At 39.0% G+C, this 26,783-nt stretch overlaps 1 long non-coding RNA gene across 1 annotated transcript; it reads right to left on the bottom strand.

Moving 5' to 3' along the window:
• Positions 1-1,464: 1,464 nt before the first annotated feature.
• LOC121251978 lies at positions 1,465-2,410 on the bottom strand. Its single transcript, XR_005938152.1, has 4 exons — positions 2,207-2,410; positions 1,969-2,090; positions 1,809-1,873; positions 1,465-1,627 (listed from the first exon to the last, which is right to left on the bottom strand). It is a non-coding gene; the product is annotated as an uncharacterized LOC121251978 (long non-coding RNA).
• Between the last annotated feature and the right edge of the window lie 24,373 nt (positions 2,411-26,783).

The raw sequence follows: 26,783 nt of genomic DNA, 5'->3' as shown, positions 1-26,783 counted from the left end.
GAACATACTAAAAAAGGTAAAATTATTTTTATGGAAGGCAGGGAATGACTACCTACCTACGAGGAAGAAGTTATACTCGAAGAAGTTGGTGGATAGTGATCTCTGTCCAATTTATAAAAAGGAGGGAGAGGATGTTATGCATGTTCTATGGAAGTGTACTGCAACAAATGATGTGTGGGTTGAGTCACTGATTAGAATTAAAAAATGGTGTACTGATGAAGATGACTTACTGGATCTCTGGGGAAAAATGATGATGAAACTGTCAAAAGTTGAACTAGAAGAAACAACAACTATGATGAGGGGTCTGTGGATGAGAAGAAATCAACTCAATTTTGAAAACTGTTATAAAAAACCTGGGCAAGTCCTAAGTATTGCAAGGGATGAGGTAGAAGAGTTTCGAAGGGCTCAAAGCCTAATATGCAGGAACCAACCTAATGTAGTTACTGTGAGGCAAGTGAGGCGAGCGAGTTGGAAGAAACCGAGAGAAAATTATGTCCAATTGGGATGCAGCACTTGATCAAAGGGAGAGAAAGATGGGAATATGAATTGTTATACGGGATGAGAATGGGGATGTTTTAGCAGCTGTCTATGGTCAAAGAGGGCATGTACAGCAAGCAGCAACAGCAGAGAGCTTAGCCCTATGGAGAGCTATGGAGATTTGCAGTGACCTTAACTTTTGTAGGGTTGTTTTCGAAGGTGATGCTCAAATCATTGTCAAGGCTATTAGTGAAGATAATGAAGCATTTCCAGACTATGGGATGTGATTAAAGATGCAAAGAAGATGCTCAAAAATAGGATAGATTGGAAAGTACAATTTGTGCATAGAAGCTCTAACGAGGTAGCTCAAATACTTGCAAAAAATGCTTTAAGTTTAGTTTCTGAACATATATGGATAGACCTGAATGTATTAGTCAAATTCTAGAAAAAGACATGAAATGTATTGACAACAATCTTTATCAATGAATACAAGGTGATACGTTTTGATTAAAAAAAAAAAACTATGAAAGTAGAATTGCCACAAATGAGACCATGCCTTTCTTTTAGGAACTCTTCTCAATTTCCGGAGAAAGATATCTGTCTTTTAGGTTCTCCTTTGAAGATCTTGCTTAGAATCTATTTCTTCTATCCTTCTTCTTGTACCCTTATTAGGATGAAAAGGCATCTAGATCCTGGTTTTTAACAATCTTATCTATAACAAAATAGATCCATACACAAAGATATAGGCCAATCCATTGATCTAGCCAAACAAGTCAAGATACCTTGTACTCGGGATTATCTCAGTAGCGAGGAAGTTCCATGCCAAATGCCCACATAATAGGATGTATGGATTCAGAACTATATATATAACTTGACAAAGAAGGTCAAAAGTAAAGAGCAGAGCGTAGCAAATGAGACTTCAAATTGCCCGATCTCAAGCAGAAAACTCTAACCTTCTCATAAAAACTTATGTAACGATCATGATTGTCAACATGAAGCATTATATGACACAATGGTTCAGGAAAAAGTTCAAACTTGTTGCCATCAAAGTCCTCAACAAATGCAATCACTGTACTACCACCTTTGATGGGACCAGGTTCTTGGGTGCCTTTACCACCCTTGACCTTAGGAGTTTGACAGACTTGGCAACCTAACTAGAGACCCAGATAAAACTCCCGTATATGTCCACTAATAAATTACAAGGTAGAGGACATTCTAGCATAAATGATCAAAGCGCATGAGTAGAGGGAGCTTTCAAACATGAGAGTGAAAAGAAAATACACCATATGATCAAAGGAAAAAGGTATAACAATTGAAGAATAGGAACTCACATCTTCGTCAGCAATGCCAAAATGGCCAAATCCAGTTCCGATATCATAATTTTTAACTCCATGATCTGGAAGCATCGGTAAATCAAAATGAATATCAACAAAATGAAGGAAAAAGTACAGATCTTATGCGCTATTATAGCATGTGAATGTTCATAAGAACTTTATTTTTTTCAGTGACAAAGTGAAAATCTCTGGGCCCATATCCAAGAAATGCATTTGTGTATCTCTCGTCTGGTATGTCACGTTTTCAAAGCAGTTTCATCTCCAAGCACTCTGTAGAATCTGCAATCAACAGTCACTTTTAATTGGTCCTAAGTTGCCTCTAATCACAGTTGTTCAAAATAATAGATGACATATAAGATGGGCAGAGCATTTCAGATTATACTGAAAAGACATACTTTATGGTTTTGTCCAGGTCTCCAACGTGGTAAAACATGGAGCATCCTTCGCTTGTCTTTTTTGACCCATTCTAGGACATTTTCTTGGGTAGCAGTGGTTCTTGCTTGGGCTACATTTCCAGCGGCAGCGACCTCCATGCAATTAACCTCTCCTCTCAAAAGCATAGCAGCTTTCAGATCAAAGAACTGTGACTGCGGAACAGCTGGACAACAACTCTGAAACCATTTTGTCTAAATTTCTGAAATGTCCAATACAATCATCAACCGTCCAAAATTTTTAAAACGTCCAATGCGCTCAATATACAAGTGTTTCTTTCATATTCCATAACATGGTATGAGACCCATGGTTTTTAATGGGTGGGCATGTATGAACACCACGAGAATTCTCAGGCTTCACAAAACATTTAATAATTTCATTCCCAAACATCATTTAAATACAAAACAATTTTCGATTTCAAATTTTCACATTTTTCATCTAATAAAAATTATTCAAATACAAAAATCAATACAATTTTTATAAATTTCAAAACAAAAATAATATTCAACAATTTTCTAACTTTATAACATTTTTATCAATATTTTTTCTCTCATTTCTCAAAACCCAATAAAACATCTTCACTCAAACTATTCTACTATTATTAACAAAATTATAAGATATTCTAAGTATCCAAACATGCCTTAGAAATTTATTATAAAGGAAAAGCCCATATAATGTAAAAGTCACACAATGCTCCAACCACTATAATGAGGAAAAATGAGATGCAGTTAATTTAATTAAAATCCTATTCTAATCTAAAGTCCTCAAATGCCTCAATTTTTTAGAAGAGACAGAATCAACATAGATTATATTCTCCTAATTCCAAACACTGCATTTAAAATAGTTTTTCAAAATCTTATATAGCATATGCACAGTATATAAAGACGCACTAACAAAATCTACCATCGTGTAACAGATCTGATAAATAAAGTAGTAGAAATTGCAAATCTCATTTCGAAAGTAAGTACCTCTAGAGGAAAATGAGAGAGAAAAATAGAAGTTTCCAGTCTTTTTCGATGATCTAATAACTAAGTAACATGGCTCTTACATACTGAGGTTCCCAAACTAGGCCTAACTAAAGTCTAAATTAAAAGAAGGGCTAAAATAAATCTTAGGTCGTGGCCCAATACTCATTATAGACGTAAACACTAAAGAAAACACTACATGCAAAAGACACTAAAAAGGTTGAGCCCATCAGGAGCCCGTTGGTCAAAGCCCTCAACTAGCAGAACTCCCTTTCATAAAACACCTTCCCAACAGCAAGTACAACCTCCGACGATTTAAGTACTTCCTTCCTAGAATCTATTTCTCCTTCTCCATGCACGAACCTTTCTCAGATTTGTTCTTGGTCTTCGTTGGTCAACTAGTTATAAGTCTCTCCCTTTAGAGCACCTTGCCCACAAGGTGAGGATAGGCTTTTCTTAACTTTGAAATTCCTCCCAAGATGCTTCTACTTCACTCTGTCCTTGCCAATGAACCAACACCTCATCCTTTGGGGGATTATGGAGCTTCAACAGTCACCGTTTCAGCACTTGTTCAGGTTTAGGCTTCAAGAAACCTGATGGATCTACTGGCGGTAGTGTTGGAACTATGATAACCCTAGATCCCAATTTCTTTTTAAATTGTGACACATGAAACATAGGGTGGATTTGTGAGGTTGATGGTAGATCTAACCTGTAGGCCACTAAACCGAATTTTTGTAGGATCTGGTATGGCCCAAAATATCTTGGAGTCAGCTTGGGGTTACATCTGTGTTCAACTGAGGACTGTTGATACAGCTGGAGTCTGAGGTACACCCAATCTCCAACCTCGTAACTCTATTCCTTCCTCCTTAGATCAGAATACTTCATCCTTTCCTGTGCATGTTGTAAGTTGTGCTTCAGTAACATTGATATCTGATCTCGTGTCTTCAAGGCGGTTTCTATTGGCTCCAACTGAGCGGTTCGTGGTACATAGTTAATGATCCTCGGTGATGGGTACCCATACAATGCTTCAAATGGGGTAAGTTTGGTAGATAGCTGACCACTCAGCAGGGGGAATCCACTGGGACAAGACCTTGGGGCAGTCATTGGTGAAGCACCTCAAATTATTCTCCAAAGTCCTGTTAACAGACTCGGTTTGTCCATCCGTTTGGGGATGGTAAGCCGTGCTCATGTTCATCTGAACTCTTTGTAACGTGAACAATTCTTAACAAAATTTGCTGGTGAAGGTGTTGTCACAATCTGAGACAATTGATAGGGGTAACCAGTGGTGTTTAAAGATGTGCTTAAAAAATAACTCTGCCACTGTTTTTGCTATGTAAGGGTGTTGTATGGGGGTGAAGTGACTATACTTGGTAAGCCTGTCTACCACAACCCATAAAATGTTGAAGCCATGAGAATTAGGAAGTCCCTCCACGAAATCCATAATGATGTGTGTCCAGTGTTGGTTGGGTATAGGCAAGGGTTGTAAGAGTCCACTGGGTAGGGTGTTGTCGATCTTCACCGTCTGGCAAACATCACAGTTCCTAATGAACTATTTGACGTCATGCTTTAAACCTGGACAGACCTCCTGACTTTTTGAATAGTTTTGTCAAACCCCGCATGGCCACCCCAAGGGCTGCTGTGCAGGAGTTCTAGCAACTTGTTTTTAAAGTTTTCTTGGCTGGGAATGTACAGCCTATTCTTGTAGAAGAGCAAATCTCCTTTCATAGAGAAATCAAGAGCTAATTGTTGGGTCTTGAATTGTGAAATTAGTGTGTTTGAACCCCTTCATCCTGGTTATAAATAGCCTTTAACTCTTCCAGCCAATCTATGGAGGGAAAATATATTAAGGCCAATGAGACTTCTTCTTCATTGTCTTTCCTTGATGGAGTATCGGCTACCCTGTTTTCAATATCCTTTTTATATTCTACAACAAAGACATAGCCCAATAGCTTAGTAAGCCACTTTTGCTAACTAGGAGTGCTCACCTTCTGGTCTAACAAGTATTTGAAACTCTGCTGGTCAGTTTTGATCACAAAACGCTGCCCCACTAAATAAGGCATCCATTTTTGCACTGCTGAAATCAATGCAAAAAATTCTTTTTCATAAGTGGACATATCCCGAGTCCTCCCCTTAAGAACTTGACTGGAAAAGGCCAAGGATCATCCCCTTTGCATTAGGATTGCATCAATAGAGGTACTCGATGCATCACATTCTATTGTAAAGGGCAATGAAAAATCAAGTAATGCCAAGACTGAAGGTTGCATTACTGCTTCCTTCAACTTCTGGAAAGCTTCCCTGGACTCATCATTCCACTTAAATTTATCATTCTTCAACATTTCTGTGAGTGGGGCAGCAATGCCCCCATAGCCCTTGATGAATCTCCTATAATAACCTGTAAGTCCCAAAAACCCTCTTAAAGCCTTAAGGGAGTTGGGAAATGGCCAATCCTTCATGGCCTGTAATTTTTTTGGGTTAGCATGTACTCCATTGGAAGAAATTATGTGACCTGAATAGGCCACTTCAGGACTCCCAAACTTGCATTTAGTTTTCTTAGCATAAAGTTGGTGCTGCCTCTAGACTTACAGGGTTACTTTCAAGTGATCCAAGTGCTCCTTCTCATTGTTGTTGTACACTAGGATATCATAAAAAAATACCAGTATAAATCTCCTTAAATAAGGCTTGAAATTGTCGTTTATCAGTCATTGGAAGGTGGAAGGGGCATTAGTAAGCCCAAAAGGCATCACTAAGAACTCATAGTGGCCCTCATGAGTTCTAAATGTAATTTTTTTTTTCCAAATCTTCAGGTTTGACCTGAATTTGTTGATACCCGAACCTTAAATCCAACTTAGAGAATATTGTTGACCCGTGTAGTTCATCCATTAACTACTTTACTACAGGAATAGGAAACTTGTCTTTAATTGTGATATTGTTGAATCCCTTATAATCCACACAAAGCCTCCAAGTGCCATCGGCTTTCCTTTCCAATAAGATAGGGGATGAAAAGGGACTTTGGCTGGGTTATATGACTCTCGAAGCTAAGAGTTCCTTCACGATATTCTCTATCTCATCCTTATGAAAATAAGGATATCTATAGGGTCGAAGAGAGATAGGTTTAGCCCCTGGACTAAATTAATTGCATGATTTCGTGCCCTTGAAGGGGGTAAGCCCCTTGGTTCGTCAAGCACATCAGCAAAGGGCTCAAGTAAGAGTTGTATTTCAGGTGACGATTCCTCTTTGCCATCCATTTCATTTAGTCCCCTAGTAATAGTTGTAGTAGTATGCCCATTTTTTCCAACTTATTCCCTTGGTGCAATGAGCCTTCTTCAATGAGCTGAGTAATGGCTAGTCCTTTTAGCTCCACAAGCCTTCCTTCAAAGGTAAATTGACAACACCTTGAAGTTCCACAGTATTGGTCCTAGGTCTTTTAGCCATTAAATCCCCATGACCATATCACAACCTGCAAGGGTTAGCACATGTACATCCAACGAGAACTTCACACTCTATATCCAGAGCTCTAGTTCTTCAATTTTGCCCTTACTAGGCAACAATGCTCTATTGGTCACCTTCACTTTGACAGTTTCATCTATGTTCACCGGTAACTGATTTCTTTTGGCTATTGTTGGATCTAGAAAGTTATCGGTTGACCTCGTGTCAATCAAGATGGTAATCCAGTTATTTCTTATTTTTCCTTTAACTCTCATGGTTTTGGGGCTTTAATTTAGTGAAATTTCTGGATTGTCTTGTGTGATGTCTATCTGCAGCACCTTCATGTCCACCTCATTCTCGGGTGGACCCATGTTCTGACCAGTATCAATCTCAAGCTCTTGTAAAGCCTCTTCGAGGATGTACAACTTAGGGTTTAGGCACCTATGGCCTGGGCTCCATTTAGCATCACAGTGGTAACATAGTCCCCCTTCCCTCCTCTTTTTCATTTGGTTCTGGTTTATTTTGTGGATGGGTTATGATGACTTATGTTGGGTTGAGGTCTTTTCTGGTGGTGGACGGCTGGAATCTGGTATGTGGGTTAGGATTGGCTTATTGGGTTTTTTTGGACAGATTGAGGTTTTATTCTTGTAACTTGGATAAGCTATAGGCAATAGTTAGGTTTTAGGGATTGAACATTCTCACTGGAAGCCAGATTTCATCCTTTAATCCACTTAAAAACCAATTGAGCTTATAAGTGTTAGATAGCCCCTTAATCTATTGGATAAAGTTTCAAAGTGAGACTTGTAATCCTCCACAAATCCACTTGTCTCAACTTAGTTAAAGCTTCCATTGGGTCGTCATACACATTAGGGCCGCATCTGACTAATAATACTCTCACAAAAACATCCCAATCTGTTAATTGACCAGATTCTTCCAACCCTTGGAACCAGACCAAGGCTTGCCCCTCCATATGAAAAGAGACCAATCTAATATGATGGTGGGGGTAGTGTGTTGTGGAAAGCAAAAAATTGGTTTACCTTATATAACCATCCAGCCGGGTCCTCGCCGTAAAAGGTGGGAAAATCCAAGCAGATAGATCTGGTTTGCATTTCACCTAGTGAGTTGTTGTTATTGTCTCGGTGGTGGAGCCCCGATGAGTATTCTCCTTGATATGGGCTATGATTTTTTTTCCTGCATTTCTAGGATTAAAGCTGCTAACTATTGCATGATAGTGTCTCCTTGCCTTTTCAGGGTTATCATTTCACTTTCTAAATGGTGATACTGAGTCCCCAACCTGTGATACTGGTTTTCCACCCTGTTGTACTGCACATATGTGGATTTCCTTAAAGTTGCCAAGCCTTCCTACTACTCTTTCAGCCTTGTCCCATCCGCCATTGTAGAAGAAAAAGTTTGTATTTGCACAGAGATCGTATCTCTCTGATACCAAATTTGTAATAGATATGATAAATAAAGTAGTAGAAATTGCAAATCTCACTTCGAGGGTGAGTACCTCTAGAATAAAATGAAAGGGAAAAACAAAAGTTTCCAGTCTTTTTCAAAGATCTAATAATTGAGCAACCTTGCTCTTACATACTGAGGTTCCCAAATTGGGCCTAACTAAAGTCTGAATTAAAAGAGGGGCTAAAATAAATACCAGGTTGTGGCCCAATACTCATTACAGATGTAAACACTACATGCAAAGGAAATTAAAAGGTCGATCCCATCAGGAGCCCATTGGTCAAAGCCTTCAACTAGCAGAACTCCCTTTCGTAAAACACCTTCCCAATAGCAAGTATAGCCTCCAATAATCTAAGTACTTCCTTCCCAGAATCTTTTTCTTCATTCTCCATGCACGAACCCTTCTCAGATCTGTTCTTGGTCTTCGTTGGTCAACTGGTTACACATCGATAAAGTATTAAAAGAAAAAACATTGGGAAAGAAACAGGGTAGCCTAAATTTCTTCATAGTCATTTGTCTGACAACGATGGCTTCACTTTTCCATAACAGCACCACAAATTTTCACATTGAGAATGCACTCATGTAGACATATTTATGTAAGGTAAAGACGAACATATAGGCATCTATGTATCTATTGTGCATATAATTATATGTCTAAAAAAGAAAATTTAAAATGCATAGCGCCTGCAATTCCTACTACGATAAAAAATAGTAGAAAATGATTAAATTTCAACTTGAGAAACCCCAAATCCAATTTGAAAGCGATTCACGTAAATGCAGTGCGAAAATGCAGGGAATATTTTTTGGGCTCTGAATACAAAAGGAAGAGCACAGAAGTTTTACCACAAGATGCAAGAGAAAAAGATGGCTAGAGGGATAGTGGGAATAAAGAGGAAAGCGCAGGGGAGGCAGTTTCAGGGACAAAATAGAAAGCCGAGCTGTGGATGCCATGAGAATTGTTATGGACGTGTTTCACAGCTCTACACATGAAATCATCTGCAACCAAAGAGAGATAGGGCTTGGAGGGTTCGTGGGAATGCCTCTGATGTCTAAGTCAATAAAATAATAGAGATTTCTTAGGGAGTAGAAGATGGCCCTCGTTGTCATACCTAGGTGGTCTAAATAGAACCCATAGTTTCTTCTGTTTGATGTGATAACTGTCTAACCCATCATTTGAAATTCAAGTTACGGGATAGCTATACGAGCTTCACTTGCTTTTGATGAACTAATCACCACTCTCCCTAGATTCTTGACTAGCTATCACTATATCCTTTCAGTGGGCCAAGTCCTCGACTCAGGGCTTATTGAGTTAAGCTTGGGCTTAGGCCCATGATATAGTCAAGTAGGCCCTCGAAAGGGGAAAGGATTAAACCCCTTCCAGTTATCCTGCGAAGTTACGTGTGATGAGATTTGTAATAATGGTGTCGCTTCGTTCCTTGGGTTTTCCATCATTTCATGCTACCGTGTCAGGGCGTCGTTCCACTTTCATGCCCTTTCACATACCTTGATTCCATTTGTGGTTCAGTTACTTTTTCTTCTCGAACACTCATTTTCTCTACTCTCACCCTTTTGGCAATCTCGCTTTCTTCCAGACGCTCTGCTTCCCTATGCACCCTTGTTGTTTCCTTTCTAAACAATGGCATTTTTCAAATCTAATCTCCTTTCTTCCTCTCGTGGACATAGGTCTTCACAACCTCGAGCCCTCCTCCTCACTCTAAGGGGGTGGTTGCTTTTCGTTTAGTCTTCGACAGCCATCGATGGGCTTAGCCTGTCACTCGCCGCGAGTTGGACTCAGCGAGGGATAGCTATGGGATCCCAGACTCGGTGATTTTGGGCCTACCTAAGCAACGCCGTAGAGCCGTAGAAATAAGGGGTTTGGCCGTTTATGTGGCCCTGTATTTATCCATGTTCTGGGTGGGGCTTCATTTGCCCTTTGTATGTCCTGTGTGTGACATGTTAGACTTTTTGGGTCTCGCTCCGACCCAACTCGTGCCCAATGCTTGGTGGATTTTGATGGCTTGCTGTGTTATTTGGCAGCAACTTTTAGAGCCCACAGGTGTGATAAATACCCCGACATTACCGCTTGTGAATTCCTTTCCTTGCACAGCTTCAGGCATTTGGAAAGGAACATTTGTAGTTTTAGGGCTCACAATAAGTTGGTCCAACTAGAATGCAAGTATTCCCACACCAAAGAGTGGCAAAGGAAATTTTTTTTGTATCGTGCGAAAGCTGGGAGTTTCCTGTAGATGAATTTGTGAACCAAGAGTTTCCCATCAGGGCTTCATGGAGCCCAGTTCCTGATGAGCGTGGCTTTGAGATCATCATTTCTGATCGGGAAGAGGCTCACGTTCGGTTGGTACAAACTTGGATAGATAAGAACAACAATTCTACCTGGTCACATACTATACTAACCCCCTCTAATATTGAGAGATTTGTGATGACACCTAGCAGGGCACATGTTTTTGGTTGCCAATTTTTGGGCGCTCCGTCATTGGCCTGTGGTATGAAAAGGGATCTATTGCCAAAGGCGGGAGGTAAAAAGAAGAAGAAGGCTTTCTACCACAGCAAAACCTTCGGATGAATCTAGCTGCCCTTGGCAAGTGGTAGAAAAGACTTTGGTTGCCCCCAAGTGCCTGTGACCAACTCTCTTGATGAATTATGGCCCTGGCAAAGGTCGATCTAGAATTGGTGATAGAGGTTGAATCTGCCTTGTCGCTTGGTGCTACCCCCGAGATTGCTCCACAGACGTTCCCTCACACAACAACCCAGGAGGATGACGTTAATTTGGACGAGGATAAGGTCGTTGCGACCTTAAACCCAGATTTCCTAGGAGCCCCATCTACTACATTGAGCGGCTTCCCCTGTTCTTTTGATGCCTACGTGAGTCTTCTCTAATTGAAGACACTGAGGGCCTGTCGGCGGGGACCACTCTTGCTGCATCTGGCTCAACAGTTGCCTCAACCGTCTCCGGCGGGGTCGCCTTTGAGATACCTTTCATCTTTCCTCCTCATTCTCCCAATCAGTTTGGTCCGGTCCGGTTTTGGACAAAATCTAGGACCAAACCGGTATGTACCTGTTTTACATTTTTCAAAACCGATTACGCCCCGGTTACCCTCCTAAATTGGTACCTCTAGTTCTACTGGTTTCTGGTCCGGTCCGATCCGATTTTTCAATTTTTTTAAAATGTAAAAAATATATAACAAAGTGTTATTTCTTATGATAAAATGTTATTGATAATTTAATATATATATCATGTTTAAAGCATATGATCAATTAAATTTTCATCTTTAAGATTACACTTTTATTTTATAAATTATAATAACATTATCTTATATATAATTATATTAATAACATATGATCAAACAAATTACAAATGTTCATATTTAAGATTAACATTTTCTGTATAATTATAAATTATAATATGAAATTATTTCATATATGATATATATATATAAAAATTTAATATATAATTAGATATTATATATAAAACTTATATGTATAAATATTTTGTATAATATATAAAATTAATTTATATATTTTTCCAATCGGTCCGATTCGGTCTAGTCCCGGAAACTACAAAACTGAAACCGAACCGGATCCGGCTGGTTTTCATAATACCGATTTCGGACCGGACCGGTTCAAAACCGGACCAACCGGTCCGGTCCAGACTGATTTTTCGGTTTAAATTTACACCTCTACCCGTGGGATCCTTGGGGGTCGATGCGAGTGGAAGTAGGGTATCAATTCCTTCCTCGTCTTTTAGCATTTCCCCTATTGGAGGTGGCTGTCTCTCTCCAACTTTTCCAGTTGACCATCCTCTTGTCGAGTCTCCTTGGGCATCACCCACCATCCCTCGATGACAGAGGTGGGCAGTGGGCGCCCGCACCCCGCTGCCTTGCCCCAGTTCGCCTTGCCCCCGCATGGCGAGGCTGGCAACCCCGCTTCGCCCATGCAGGGGCGGGGCTCCCCCACCCCTCATCTAGGGCCCCTAGCGGAGGCAAGTGGCAGGGAGGGCCCAACCCCGCCCCGCCCCCACTTACATTTTTATATAGATATTATATAAACATAAATATATATTTATATTTTATAAATTGTGTATATATAAATATATTACAATTTGTTACACTTGTTCACAAAATATGCACTGGCAAATTTAAAAATTACATAGTTTAAAAACTAATACACAATAATTTACACAAAATATGCACTAGCAAATTTAAAAATTACATAGTTTTTAAATTATAGTCATATTTAAAAATTTTAAATTTTAAATTTGGGTCTAAAAATATATTTTTAATTAGTTTTAGATTTAAAATTAATTTTTAAATCAAGTAAAATGTAGTATTTTTTTTAAGCAGACAGAGGCAGGACGGATTGGGAATCCACCTCGCACCCCGCCGACGGGGTGAAAACCCCACCCTGTAGGGGGCGGGTAGCACCCCTACTCGATGAGGAGGGGAGGTCTGCTCAGGGCCCCTCGCCTCTAGAAAGCTTTGTTGGTGTGTCCTTCAGGTCCCCTGATTTTTGCGATTGGTCAAGCTCATGGGCAAATGACTCCTCTCGGCCTTCGAACGCTTGTCGGGAAAAGGCCTTCCGTGCTACTGTTTGCAACCTTCGCAACATCCTTTCTTTGGTAAGTTCCTCTTGCCTTGTGTTCGAGTTCTCTATTGTCTTTGCCCTGTTGGTCCTGATCTCGTTGGGTTTTCAAGGGGTGGATCGTTTGGTGGTAGCATTGGTTGAGGACCGTTTGGACTTAGAGGAAGAAAGCCAGTCCATGCACTCTTTTATCGGTTGTGCCCACAGTGTCATTCTCGTTGCACGGGCCGAGAAAGAAGAGATGGCCAAGGGATTATATTGAATGGAGTCCTACTCTCATCAGCTTGATGATCATGTTGCATCCTTGCATGGGCAGGTTGATCTGCTAAACTGAAAATGACGAGCTCCCTAGAAGAAGCCAGCCAGTGCCGATGCAAAGCAAAGTCCAGGGGAGCAGAACGGGACAATCTATTCGCTCACCTTAACCAAATAGAAAAATATGCTGAAGGGCTTAAGAAGAAGAAAACTAACTATGCCCCTCACCTAGTGACCTCTGAGGAGAGACATTTGAAGGCAAATATTCAACTATGTGTGGTTGAGGGCGAAAAGGTTAAGGTGGAACATGATTGCCATTATTTGTAGCTGAGTGAGATTCTGGAGTCACAAAAAGCAGTTGTTAGAGTCAGAGTCAAAGAGTTGAACGTCAAGTTAGATTGCTCTCAAGGTGAGGTTGCTCACATTCTTCCTCAACTGACAACTGCCTACTTCGTTCGGGGCTGAGCCTGGGGTCTTGGATTCAAGCTTAGGGTCAAACAGCTAAGGGAATTCCGGGTCACCCATTCGGAGACAAATCTTCACACCCAAAACTGAAAGTTGATTCGAGCTAGTTCCTCTGCTTATCATATTTTTGATTCCCTTGGGCGAGATATGATGCCAGACTCCTTTCCTCCTCCTCACCATTCCTGATAACCCTTTTTACTTTTTATATTTAGATTAGGAATGGAATATTGCGTACGTACGGGATGATATGTTTATGTTTCAAGGACTATTTTCATCATAATGAAACGATGTCGTGGTTGTTACGATGTTGTTACTTGTGTGTGGATTGTGCCAATGTGATGCGTTTGTGATTTTTCTGCCCTTTTGTTATTTTCCTTTACATTGTTCCCATGCAACTTAAGAGAGTGAAACTCTTGGTGACGAGAGTGTAGCGGGAGGGTGCTTCGATTGCGTAACTCTAGTGATATAAAAGTGTAGTGGGAGGATGCCTTGACCGCGTAACCCTAGCGATAAGAGTGTAGCAGGAGGATGCCTCAACTACGTAACTCGGCGATTACAGTGTAGTGAGAGGATGCCTCGATCGCATAACGCTAGCGATGAGAGTGTAGTGGGAGGGTACTTCGACCGAGTAACTCTGGCAAAACTCTAGTGAAACTCTGGCGACAAGTGTAAAACAGTGAGACGAGAATTTTCAAAGGCAAGTTTATTTATTGTACCGATATCAATACAACATGAACTAAGTAAAATCTTTTCTTAAATGCTCGGCATTCTAAGGATGGGGTAGCTTGCACCCCATAGTGTCCTTGAGATGATATCCTCCAGGCAATGACTAGCCACCACGACGTATGGTCCTTCCCATCATGGTCTAAGCTTTCATTCCTCTGCTATGATTACTTCGATCTCCTTAAAGACTAGGTCGCCCACCTTGAAGGACCTTGGTTTTACCCTCTTATTGAAGTATTGCTCCATCTTCCTTTTGTAGGTTGTTATCCTGGCTTCAGCGTTTGTTTTGACCTCTTCCAACAGATTTAAACTTTCTTCACTGCCATATGCTAAGGCGAAGGGTGTTTCACCGGTTGAGGTTTTTCTTGTCGTTCTGTATGCCCACAATATCCCGGGGAGTTCATCTACCCAATTCCCATTTTTCTTGCCCACATTCTTCTTCAATATTCCCACAATAGTCTTGTTTGTTGCTTCAACTTGTCCATTCACCTGTGGGTGCCTTGGGGACGAATATTTTACCTTGACCCTGAGTTTGGTGCATCACCCACGATAGTGTTTGAAATCAAGTTGTTTGTCGTTGTCTTAGATAATGTTTTGTGGTATCCTGGACCTGCATATTATTGCATTCCATAGGTATTTAGTAACACTTTGGGTGGTCACAGTTGTCATTACTTTGGCTTCTGCCCACCTCATGAAACAATCGATGGCGACGATGATGAATTTAGTCTCTCCCTTGCTTGGAGGCATCGAGCTGACCAGGTCTATGCCCCACTGAGCAAACGACTAAGGGAAGGTTATAGACTTCAACTCTTCGGGCAGACTACTCGGGATTGGCGTATGCAGTTGGCATTGGACGCATCTTTTGACCTTTGTGGCCAGTAGTACCTCACTCTCATGACCTTTGCAACAATGGCTCTCCTCTTGAGTGGTTTCCACATATTCCTTCATGCACTTCTTCCATAATGTAGTTAGTCTCTTCTTTTGAGATGCGCCTTAATAATGGTGCCAAGAACCCTCGTTTGTATAATATCTCTTCCATCATGGTAAAACGGGTGGCCTTGTTCCTGATCTTCCTCACCTCTTCTTAGCGGTGGGGTGGATCCCAATCTCTACGTATTTGATTATGTAACAACTTTTATGGGGTGCGCCTGAAAGTAGGGTCGCAACCGACGTGCGGCTGTCACAACTGTGAAGATGATCAATTCTATCTTTGGGTAGTGCGTTTCTCCCATTAAGGCTCTGCTTACGTAATACACAGGCTTCTGCTCCTTTCCTTCCTCCCTTACCAATGTGGCAGACACGATGCCTGTGGTCACAGCTAGATACAACAGCAAAGGCTCATCTTGCTTTGCCTAGTTGAGTAACGGAGAATGGCCAAGTACTCCTTCAATTGTGCAAAGGCTTCCTCACATTTGGAGACCCAGTCATGGGCTTTCTTCAAGACCTAGAAGAAGGGAGACACCTGTCCATTGATCGGGACACAAACCTGTTGAGTGTCGTTATCTTTCTTGCCAACTTTTGTACCTCATTCAGATTTGTGGGTGACTTCATTTCAATGATTGCCTATAGCTTTTCAAGGTTTGCCTCGATACTCCTTTCTGACACCATGAATCCTAGAAATTTTTCCGCCTGCATCTTGAATGCAAATTTCATTGGATTAAGTTTTATCCCGTATTGGCATAATACTTTGAAAGCTTCCCTCAAGTTATTCACATGTTGCTCGAACTTCATGCTTTTCACCAACAGATCTTTCACGTAAACTTCCATGTTTCGGTCTATTTGATGTTTAAACCAAAGTTTTAAATTTCGTACCGTACCGGCCGGTACGGCCGAAATTTTTTGTTTCGGCCGTCCGGCCGGTACAGGTACTATACCTGTTCCGTACCGGCCAAAATACCGGCCGTACCGGCCGGTACCGGTAATACCGACCTCAATTTCGGCCTGTACCGGCCTATATTTCGGCCGGTACCGGCCGATATTTCAGCCTGTGTTTTTTTTTTTTTTTTTTTTCGTTTTTTCATTTTTTCAAACTACAAACTTATTTTTTAACCCTCAATTCAGACTAGACTATTTATAATTTATATATATGTATTTGTATATAATTTATTTATATATAGACTATTATTTTAGAATATAATTTTTATATATATTTATATATATAATTTATTTATAGATCGACTATCCCGAAACGTTATCCCGAAACGCTATCCCGAAACGGTACCGGTACCGAAATATTTCGTTCCAGTGCCTTGACCGGTACGCTATCCGGTACGGTATTCAAAACATTGGTTTAAACATCCTGTTCACCAGTATTTGGTATGTTGCTCAAGCATTTTTCAAGCCAAAAGGCTTGATTTGTAGCAGTATAATCTTCGATCGGTTATAAAAGTCGTATTCTCCTGGTCGGCCTGGGCTATCTAGATTTGATTGTATCCAGAGTAGATTTTCATGAAACTTAACATCATGTGTCCTGTAGGAGCATCAATGATCAAGTATATCCGTGGAAGGGGAACTCTATCATTCGGGCAAGCTTTATTAAGATCTGTAAAGTCTACACACATGTGCCACTTCCCGTTGGATTTCTTTACCAGTACCACATTCGACAACCACTCAAGATACTGAGTTTCTCTGATGAATCCAGCTGCCAGTACTCGGTCTACCTCCTATGCAATCGCCTTATACTTCTCAGAGCTAAAACTATTTTTCTTTTGCCTGATTGGTTGCGCGCTTGGGCTGACGTTAAACCAATGCTCTATAACCTCCTCGCCAATCCTGGGCATGTCTCCATGACTCCAAGCAAAGACATCCTATGCTTGGTGAGGAGCTGTTTCAGTTGTTGCCTTTTTTAGCTTGCCATCTTGGTCCCAATCTTCACAGTGTTCTTCGATTTGGCTGGTCGAGAACGATGAGCTCCAAAGGCTCATTGACTTCTCCCTGCTTCAGAGCATCCTCATCCCTTATCTACTCATAAGTGCTTCCACCGGCACCCGAGAGGGGGGGGGGGGGGGAGGAGGATTATTGCACTGCTCTCTCTCGAATGGGGCTCAACATTCTTCACCTCTCTTTTTCCTTGTCTGAGTTCTTTTACGTAACACTCTCGAGCGAGTACCTATTCACCACGAACTTCTTATATCCCTATTTTTCATAGGGAAGGTGGAGGTGATCACCCTCATGGCTTTTAGTGTAGGCTGACCAATGATAGCATTGTAAGCTGATCGTGTTCTCACAATGAGAAACTCCGTCATGGTGGTGGTAATGTGAGGGTCTGCCCCTACCGATACTGGCAATGTGATAGATCCTATGGGCTGCATTGCTTCCTTAGTGAACCCTTTCAAGGTAGTTGGCGCTGGATGCAGTTGATCCAAACTTATTCATCCGAACTTCTATTGTCAATCAGTATCCTCCGTGTAGTATAATTCGCTACTAACATTGTCACAACCAGTACATCGTCATGTGGGTAGACTACCCCCTGCAGTCGTCTTCGTCAAGGAGATAGTGGGCAAAACCTGTATCTATGGTTGTTTGACTGGTCTCCCTACATTGTAGACTTCTTTGTACCTTGCCCACCTGGCGTACGGTTTTCGCCCTGAGGAAGTGGGACCACCCTGCGATCGTGCGTATCTTGCCTAAAGGCAAGTTCCATTAGTCTGCGTCCTGCCTAGGGGGTTGGTCTCGTGATTCTTGGGACCTCCTCCCACTTCTCGGTGAGCCTTTGTTGGCGTCTACACTCTTTCCTCATGTCGTCTAGACGCCGTGGTGGAGTAGCGTTCGAGGCGACAATGAGCTCAAGCTCGTCATTGCCTCTTATTTCTTCACTTTTTTTTATGGAAATCCTCAATCCTATGGCTGTTTGCATTGTGATACGTACAGAACTTCGGGGATTGGCGCCCCTGCTTTTCACCACGTTGGGCTTCTCTGGCTTTGTCTTGGACGTGCACATTGGAGTAGTGCACATGAGGGCCATTGTGGCGCCCTGTGTGAATCAAAGCTTTTCACCTTCCTTCGTGTTGGCCTCTCCTCGCTTTCGGGCCTCCCTCTCGATCTCACTTTGATCCCCTTTTTACCGCCCGTTCCTCTTTCCATTCCAATCTTGTCGTTAGGGCTAGCAATGTATCTTCGACGTTGACAAAATTGTCTGCCCTATCTATGAACTCTCGCTCGAGCAAAGCTGCCAACATGATCTTCTCATCTTGGTCATCAGTTGTTGTCCTTTCCCTATTGAATTGCGCCAAATACGCTTTCAAACTTTTGTCTTCCTTTTGTTTCATGGTCAGTAGGTAGGCTGCAAACCTCTTTCGCCTGCAGCCTGTCATAAATTGAGTTAGGAATTGTCGACCTAATTCCTCAAAACTGTCAATAAAACTCAACTGCAGTGCTCCAAACCATCCTCGGACCATTCCCTTCAAGGTCAAAGGAAAAGCCCTGCATGAGCTTTAAAGGTCTCCAGATGTTCAACAGGGTCCTTGGACCTGTCATACATATCTATCACAGGAACTTTGAATTTTGGTAGGAGTGACACTACCATGATCTCTGCACTGTACGGCAGATTGGGGCTGGTCAGCAACTGGTCGACTGAGGAAGATGCCCTTATTTTCTTGGCCATTTTTTTTGTATTTATCCATCAGGCTGCTCAGGCCATGATGCATTTTACTTGTCTCCTCCTTTTCATGGGGAGGTTTACCTACGCTCTGTGCTTTCGTCTCGACCCTGTCAACTTAGCTAGGTATTGTATCCTCCCTGACGGTCTATTCCTTGCCTTGACATTTTCCCTTCGAAGCAATTCGACTTCAGTAGTGAGCTTTTTCACAATCTCCTCCATCTCTGCAAATCTTCCTTTCATGTTTTGGGATGATGCCTCTTGATCCTTGGTCGTTTGGGATTGAGTGGTAGTGGACATGTGAAAAACACGTTGGTTGTAGGACAAGGATTCCACAGACGACGCCAATTGTTATGGATGTGTTTCACACCTCCATATACGCAATCACTTGCAACCAAAGAGAGATAGGGTTTGGGGGTTCGTGGGAATGCCTCTAATGCCTAAGTCAGTAAAATAATAGAGATTTCTTAGGGAGCAGAAGATGGCTCTCGTAGTCATACTTGAGTGGTATAAATAGAATCCATAGTGTCTTCTATTTGATGTGATAATCGTCTAACCCATAATTTGAAATTCAAGTTACAGGATAGCTATACGAGTTTCACTTGCTTTTGATAAACTGATAACCACTCTCCCGAGATTTTTGGGTAGTTATCATTGTATCCCTTCAGATCCCGTTTAGATGTTGAGCTAAGTTGAGATGAGTTGAGTTCTTTACGAATAATAGTGAGTTGATATGGTGGAATGAATTTTGTGGGGCTAACCTAAGATGAGTTTAGATGTGTTTGGATGTTAAGATGAGTTTATATATTTTTGGGAAGTTGAAAAAGATTATGGGTTCTGCTTGTAAAGAGGTGTTGAGTTCAAAAAAGTTATAGGTCCCACGTGTAAAGAGGTTTTGAGTTGAGATGAGTTTAGTGATTTGAGATTTGAATGTTTAGATGTTAGACTCAGTTTAAAATTAGATTGAACTGAGTTGATTTCAATTCATTCTAAGTTCCCCAGGACCTTAGTGGGCCAAGTCCTCGACTCAGGATTTATTGAGTTAAGTTTAGGCTTAAGCCCATGATATGGTCCAGCAGCCCCGAAAGGGGAAATGATTAAACTCCTTTAAGGAATAATCCTCACCATTTCCAAACATCGGTAGTTTCTCCCCCTCTCTCTCTCTAAGAACTGGCGACTTGGAGTGTTGACTATTGAGATTCCAAGGGTGAGAGAGACATGCTTGGGCCCACGTATACTTGTCAGCTTCTGCCACATCAACAACTTCAAAAGATATTTTTTACTGGCCTTATTTGTATTGAGATATCATCTTATCTAATCTCATCTAATTTAATTATTATAATTTTTTTAAATTTTTACGTAAAATATAATAAGTAATTTTAATTTTTTAAATTTTAAAATAAAAATAATATTATAATAATATTTTATTCAACTTTTAACTTTAATTTATATATCTTCTCCTACAAAAGTCCTCACAAAATCCAAAAATGAAGCCCTCCAACCCAAAATTCCCTCGATTCTCTCCCGCTCGCCAAGTCCAATATTCCCGTCCCCAAATCACGTCGCCACCTTTCTCTTGATAATTCTACAAGCACTACTCAAATAGCCTTATACAAGCACCGGACGCCGTTCGAAGTTCTTGCGCTATCTCGGTAAACTCTCTCTCTCTCTCTCTATGATCTTTGTTTGCGAATCTTGTTGGTGGGTTGGCTGGGAAACAAGCTTGAGAGTTCCAAGCCTTCTTTGTGTAGGTGTAAGCAAAATACCCAGTAAAATAAGGTCAATTTAAGCTTTCCTGAAATCATTCGGGTTCCCGGCGTCATATATCCATATATTTGTTGTGATAACTATGATGTGAAAACTCTTAAGAAGGCAAATGCAGACTTACAATTCAAATATTCATCTCAAGCGAAATGAATTAGTGGATGTTTTTCTTATTCTCTACTCACAAAATGATAATGATAACTTTGCCAAAGTATTGACACCTTGATATATCGTTAAAGCAAGTGATTGCATCTGCAATTAAAGTAAAGAAACCTACTTGCCTTCTAATAAAATCTTACCATGAGGTGCTTAGCAATCAATTCCCCCATATAAGCCTCTGTTACTCCTTTGTTTGGCGATCTAGGTGAGGAACTTGAAACTTAAATTGCTATCCATATTATATAACAAATGTATAGAGAATCAAGGCACCAACCCGTTTTGGCTCCCATTTTTTAAATTTTTGAGGAAATTTGAGGAGAGCAACCCTATTGTTATCTAGCTCAGCATTGAAGTTGCATAGAATGGTTACAAATGCTCTAAAGGTAAACCACACGAAACTATGTGGGTTCAGCCATATGAGCCATTCTCCATTTCAATTTCTAATTGCAATTTTTGCTCTTGTGCTTCAAAAGTTAGTTGATGTTCATTAAGTTGACCAAGATTCAGGGCACAAAGGTACAAGTGCAAAGCAATGACTAATTTGTAGGAAACTAGTATATCTGTGAACATTATAAAGATTGTTTATGTATCCAAGTAAATTATTAGTGAGTTGTCACTAGGAGTCGATTTATACAATTTTAAAATGATAAAGATTTATTTTGTTTGAACCCTTTGGATGAACCTCTAGTTTATAGTTAAATTTTCTTACCCGTTTGGATTCGAAACTCACCTCAACTCATCTCAATTCATCTCATCTCATCATTCTCATCATTACAACTTTCTCAAATTTCCAAACAAAATATAATAAATGATTCAACTTTTTCAAATCCCAAAACAATAATAATATTAAAAATAATATTCTAACAATATTTTATTCAACTCATCTAAAACTATTTCAACTCATCTCTAAATCCAAACGGGACCTTAAACTTTTGCTTAATTCGAAGTTCACTGGGATATCTGCTAAAGTTATTCACCATGCCTCAAAGCATTCAACATTTTTACCACCAGTATGATTTGCTGTCTCTATTGTCTATCAAGATGTTTTCTCCACTTGTTTGGAAGCGATATTTTTTTATGGTTGAGCCCCTATAGGGACCTGGAGGGATTTCATGAAACAATAAGATGGGGAAAGGGAAAGAAAGCAGACCTCCTAAGCCTTCTAAACCAGCTTCTTGCATTCAGGTATCCTCGTCTTCCTGCTTACCACTTAATAATTTTTATTCTTTTTATTCATTTCATTTTTTGTTTTTAAACAATCTTATCTGTGTTCACAGGAAATACAGACGACATCTTATCCCCATTGGTCAAGCTGGTCAAGCTCTATGCAGGTTTGTGATGGCAATGCTTATTTTTTCAATTGTGGATATTCATGTTAGAAGCTTATTGATGAGCTCTCATTTGGGCGTATTATGGAGCTATGCCGCCTTCATTTTTTCCACCATTTGTTGCTTCTCCAACTCCCCACCCCTATCTATGGGGAAGCTAGGTGAATATATTCCTATTGTAGGTTATGTAGTGCGATACATTTCCTACATGGTAAAGTTTTTTATTATCCAAATTGCTAATAAAAAAGCTGCTTCCTCCCCTTTTTCCCCTTCTCATTTTCTTATCAGTGCTAAAAGTGGTACCGAGGGTACATCAGATGCAAGGAATGAAAATAATGACCAACAGGTACACCATATCTATGTTAATACTTTTTGCAGTATCACTTGACCATGTTGGATGTTTTATAAAATTGATGCCAAACCCTGTAGGATTTTGCTGGAAGTAGGGAGGATGATTTCCTGGAGATGGTTGCGGATGGTATATTTTTCATCCTCAACCTAATTATTCCTTCATATGTTACTTTGACTATCGATAATTTTGTACTCATTACAACTTTTGCAGGAGCCAATGCTCAGAGTACCACTATTGGTGGCACTGCTGAAGCTTCAGTTTACGGGAAGCCCATCTCTATTCCTAAAATTAATTGCCCTCTTCCCACATTGGTGCCTCCAGTTGGTTAGTTAGGTTTTGCAGACTTCATTTACTTAACATTAGCTTAATGACTTTTGTTAAACTTTGCTTTATTCTTTTTTATATAGACGGAAATGAAACTGTATGTGATTTAGAGTTGGATGAGAAAGTAGACAATGACATGGAGGAACATGAAAATGTTGAAGAACCCAAGTACGGTATGAAATTTAGTTCCGAACAAGAACTTTGCGTATATTACAAGCAATATGCCAAGAAAACAGGTTTTGGACTGATACATCAAAGATCTAAAAAGAAACCAGGTGGGAAAGTTAAATACCTCACCCTTGCATGTGCTCATTTTGGCAAGGCAAGACCTAGCACAAGTAATGTTTCAAAGCCATGTCCAACAACAAAAACAAAGTGTAAGGCTAAGATTAATGCAATGTTTGTTTTTGGCTACTGGCTTGTAATTACTGTCGAGCTTGCCCACAATCATGCATTGAGCCCAGACAAATCAATCTTTTTTAGATGCCATAGGAAGCTAGATCCTATCATGAAAAGAAAGATTGAACTTAAAGATAGAGCCGAAAGACATGAGCAAGAACTTTAACCCACTTGTTGAAGGAGAAGGGGTTGAGAATCTTTCGTCTATAGAGAAAGATCACCCCAATTTTATTGATGAGGAAAGATATCTTCAGCTTGGCAAAGGAGGTGCTGCAGCACTTTGTGAATATTTCCAGAGAATGTGAGAAAAGAGTAATGCCTTTTATACTGTAATGAATTTTAATGATGATGATAGGTTGAGAAATGTGTTTTGGGCTGATCCACGAAGTAGGGCAGCATATAAAGGTTTTGGGGATGTCGTTACATTTGACACAACATACTTGACTAATAGACACAAAATACCATTTGTTCTTTTTATGGGTGTGAATCATCATGGTCAATCAATATTTTTTGGAGCAGGCTTAATATCAAGTGAGGATGCAGACACATTCATATGGTTATTTAAAACATTTTTGAAATGCATGACTGGTCAAACTCCGAGTGCAATTGTGACAGATCAAGATAAGGCTATAAAAAGTCCAGTTGCAATAGTTTTTCCAAGAACCTGACATAGATTTTGTCTATGGCACATTGTGAGAAAACTCCTTGAAAAGCTTGGATCACATGCACAATACACTTGTGGCTTAAAAAGTGTTATACAGAATTGTGTATATGATTCACAAACTTGTGATGAATTTGAGAAGAGTTGGCAAACATTACTTGATACTTATAATCTTCATGACAATGCATGGTTACGTGGGTTATATAGTGAAAGGACTTATTGGGTACCGGCATATTTGAAGGATGTATTTTGGACTGGAATGAGTATTACATGAAGGAGTGAAAGTGTGAATACATATTTTGATGGTTTTCTGCACTCGAAGACCACATTGAATGATTTTTTTGGCCAATTTGATAGAGTTTTGAGAAAAAAAGATTGATAATGAGGATACAGCTGATTTCAATTCTTTTAATAGCATGATTCCATGTATATCTCATTTTCTTATTGAGAAAAAATTTCAAGAGACGTACACCATTGCAAAGTTCAAAGAAGTCCAACAAGAGTTTGTGGGATTGATATCTTGCAATTGTTCTCTTATCAAAATTGAAGGTGCAGTTTCAACCTATCAAGTGTCAGATATGTTACATGTTGATGACAGCATTAAACAAGTAACGTTTTGGGTTTACTTCAATGAAGAAGAATGTGAAATGAAATGCATTTGTGGATTGTTTGAAATTAGGGGAATTTTATGTAGACATGCTCCTGCTGTGTTCTTCATGATACGCGTTAGATCATTGCCATCAAAATATATTCTTGACCGATGGAGCAAAGACTTGTATCAAAGATACACTTTTATCAATATTTATGATGATCTGAGAGTAAAAAGATACAACGCTCTGGTGGAAAAATTGAGTGAATTAGCAATGATTGCAGCATCAAATGAGGATTGTTACAAAGCTTGCACCTGTTAGAAATGTCAAAGAAGAAATATTGTGGCTTAAGATAACTGGTACTTGGCATGGCTATATAATTGGAAGTGAAGATGGGTAATTACGCAGGTATTCAAATTGCCAAGTGAAGTTTCCTTTTCCTCCCTGTTTTTATAACGGAGATATGCATGTTTATATAGCTGAATTATGAATTTGTTTGTCACAGGATATGGGTTCTGCCTCTTTGACTAAGCGATTGAGGCTGCTGGTGATATTGTCCGTAACTTGTTTTAAAGCATTTAGCCCAAGTGGACAATCTACAATATCCATTTTGGATGAGTCGTGTACTTAACTGGTGATATTTAGTGTCATGTACCCGGTTTAAGCTTTCTGTTTCTATTCTGGAGTTATAGAAAGCTTTCTGTTCTGTAGTAAGCTCTCTGTTTTTGTAGAAAACTCTCTGTTCTTGAATTATGATCCTTGTTTTTAAATAGCGAGCTTGTTCACGTTGTGTTCTTTTCGTAGTGCTTACTTTCCAATTCTTTTGTTGGTTTTTGAAGTTGGATGGGGTGAGGAAATTTCATTGAAGAGTACGTCTAATGCGTTATGTGTGTGTTTTGTAATGTGATGCAGACTCTTGATCACATTGGATTGGCTAGAAAAGGGATTGTTTCCCGTTCCTGTCGATGAGAGAGTATTATCATTGTCTAAGCTGGATGACAATGAGAATATAGAATTTATTATCTTCAATAAATAAATTTAATTGATTTTTTTTTATTTCTAGTTTTTTAATTAGTTTTTTGTTTTTTTGAAAATAGTTTCTATTTCTTAAAAGTATTTTTCCTTTTCTAATGAGGTAGATCACATTCTACTTTCGTATCATGTGTAGACTTTTGTTTAGATCATCCTTGAATTTTAACATTTTTTTTATAAAGTAAGATGTTATTGCAAATTTTGAAAGATTTTAGAAGTATTGGGTGTAATTTCAAAATCCAAACAAAAGTTTTTTTTGCAAACTGGCGAATATGTAGGATTAATTGTCCATTTAAAAAAAAAAAAAAGATAAAATAAAGTGAGATCAGACAAAAAAAAAAAAAAAAAAAACGAAAAACTGGCTTGGAGGTTAACGGGAAGAATTTCCCCAGACTGGCTTGTACATTTCAATATTTTTTGTTTTGTTTCAGTTTTTATTCGTTTAAATTTTTAATATAATTACTTTTTGTTCTTTGGAGAATGTTTAATTAAGCTTTTCTAATTTAATTGTTTTTAAAATTTTGGTTTAATTTAAAATTTTATTTCTTTTAGTTTTAGTTTATATATATTTTTCCTAATCTTAGTTGCTTTATTTAAGTTAGGTTATTAGTACTTTAGTAGTTAGGGAAATTCGTATATATACATTATCAAAATCAGTTATCTAAAGAAATGAGTTTTTCGACGATCCTAATATTAAAATCAGTTAGAAAAGATAAGTAATAGGACAAATAGGGATGAAAACAAAAACCGGTGAACCGGTTTGATCCTCGGTCTCATTTTTTCTCAAAATCAGTCGAAATCGGTCCGTGCCTATTTTTATTTTTTTGACACCGAACTAAACTTGTGCATATATATTATATAAAATATTTTTTATATTATATATAATTTATATAAGTATATGTAAAATAATTTTACATTAAATGCTAAATTGTTAATTAATATAAAATTAAATTTTGAAATCTTATTATTTATGTATAATAATAATCTAATATCATAAAATTAATACAACATAAAATTAATCTTATAGATTTTAATATAACATTTGATATAACATTAACATTAAAAATTTTATAACATAAAATTTTAATATTAAACATAAACATTTGATCATATGTTATTAATATAAACTATATATATATTTATATTTTATAGCATAATAAATTATAATATATATTCTTTTTGGCAAATACATTTCTATACATTTTGATAATATACACTCACATAAAAAGTGTATAATAATATTATTACTAACATATATAATCAAATATATAAATAAGCTACACACTAACATATTATCACTAGCATATTATTATTAACATACATAATCAAATACTATATCACTATATAATTCACTATATATTACTATAACATAGTTATACTAACTATATAATCTACTAATACTATATTAAAATTGAAAAAGTTAGACCGAACCATATCATTATAAGA

This window comes from Juglans microcarpa x Juglans regia, chromosome 2S (assembly GCF_004785595.1).
Source record: "Juglans microcarpa x Juglans regia isolate MS1-56 chromosome 2S, Jm3101_v1.0, whole genome shotgun sequence".
Taxonomy (NCBI): Eukaryota; Viridiplantae; Streptophyta; class Magnoliopsida; order Fagales; family Juglandaceae; genus Juglans; species Juglans microcarpa x Juglans regia.
The sequence above is the reverse complement of the archived record's forward strand: the minus strand, read 5'-3'. Positions and strand labels throughout refer to the sequence as shown.